The 1570-nt window shown below is 34.5% G+C and overlaps 1 non-coding gene across 1 annotated transcript; it reads right to left on the reverse strand.

The window, feature by feature from the left end:
- Positions 1-211: 211 nt before the first annotated feature.
- LOC130842795 (U1 spliceosomal RNA) lies at positions 212-370 on the reverse strand. Its single transcript, XR_009050571.1, has one exon. It is a non-coding gene; the product is annotated as a U1 spliceosomal RNA (small nuclear RNA).
- Positions 371-1570: the final 1200 nt, after the last annotated feature.

Here is a 1570-nt window from a genome sequence, read left to right on the forward strand (position 1 = left end):
TCCACCACTCCATCACTTTATGCCCTTTTGTAGTTATCCCTCACCCTCACCTCTACCCCTGGCAACCAATGGTCTATTTTCTGTCCCTATGGTTGTGCCTTTTCCAGAATGTCATATAAATGGAATAATAAATTGTGTGGCCTTTTGAGCCTGGCTTCCCATAATTAGCATAATGCATTTGTGATTCATTTGTGTTTTTGTGTGTACATATTAGAATATTTTTTTTAATCCCACAAGCACAGATTCTGCAATCAAGTTTCCCACATGTGGGAAAATCACAGCAGGTCAGCACATCCGCAGTGCAATGGACAAGACTTGCCTTGGGAAAACCAACTTTGTGATCATGCTATCTCCCCTGTCAAATAAGTATTTATTAGATTATCTTTTATTGCTGAGTGATATTCTGCTGCTAGATATAACACAGATTATTTATCCATTCTCCCGTCGAAGGCTCTTTGGTTTGCTTCTAGTTTTTGGCCATTATGAATAAAGCCGCCATAAGTACTCATGTACAAGTTTCTTGCATGAAGATAAGTAGTTTTCCCCCTTCAGATAAAATAAAATTTGACTTTAGCCAAAGGACCATACTTTTTTTCCAAAGTTTCTATAGTATTTTGTATTCTGGGCAGCATTTTATGAGATCCCAGTTGCTCAACATCCTTGCCAACCCCTTGAGATTGTCAGATTATGTATCTGCTTGTTCTGTTTTTTCATTTTTGTTTTAGCATTTCTAATCAGTGTATAGTGCTATCTAGTGGTGGTGTGATGATGGTATCTCCTTTTCTTGCATTTGATGTTACACGTATCTTTTCCTCATTGAAGTGTTTGTTTACATCTCCACTTGCACTTGGGATGTTTATTTCCTTCTTATTATTTGAGTTTTGAGATTCTTTTATATATCTGAGATACAAGTCCTTTACCAGATACATGTTTTGCAAACATTTACCCTAATCTGTGATTTTCCCTTTCATTGTGTTAACAGCTTCTTTGGAAAAGCAGAAATTTTTCACATTTATAATGTCCAACATAAATTTATTATGATGACTGGTTTGATGTTGTATTTAAGAAATATTACCTACCTCAAGTTCACAAAGATGTTTTCCTCAAGGAGTTTTATGGTTTCAGGTTTACATTTAGGTCTATGATTTAAGTTGATCTAATTCTGTATATTATATGAGATGTGAGTGATGGAAAGGGACAAATAAAACTGTCTTTGTTCACAGATGACATGACCCTCTATATAGAAAATCTGAAAAATTGACCAAAAAAGTCCTGGAAGTAGTAAGTGATTATAGCAAGGTTGTAGGACAAGGTTAATGTAGAGAAATCAATCACTTTCCTGATATACAAACAATGAACAAGTGAAATTTGAAATGAAAAATACCTTTTACTTAAGCATCTCTCCATAATCTAACAAATATGTACAAAATCTATGTGAAGAAAACTACAAAACTCTTGTGAATGAGAACAAAAAGCTAAATAAATGAAGAGATATTCCATGTTTGTAGATGGGAAGACTCAATATTGTCAAGATGTTAGTTCTCCACAACTTGCTTTATAGATTCAGCAC

This window comes from Hippopotamus amphibius, chromosome X (assembly GCF_030028045.1).
Source record: "Hippopotamus amphibius kiboko isolate mHipAmp2 chromosome X, mHipAmp2.hap2, whole genome shotgun sequence".
Taxonomy (NCBI): Eukaryota; Metazoa; Chordata; class Mammalia; order Artiodactyla; family Hippopotamidae; genus Hippopotamus; species Hippopotamus amphibius.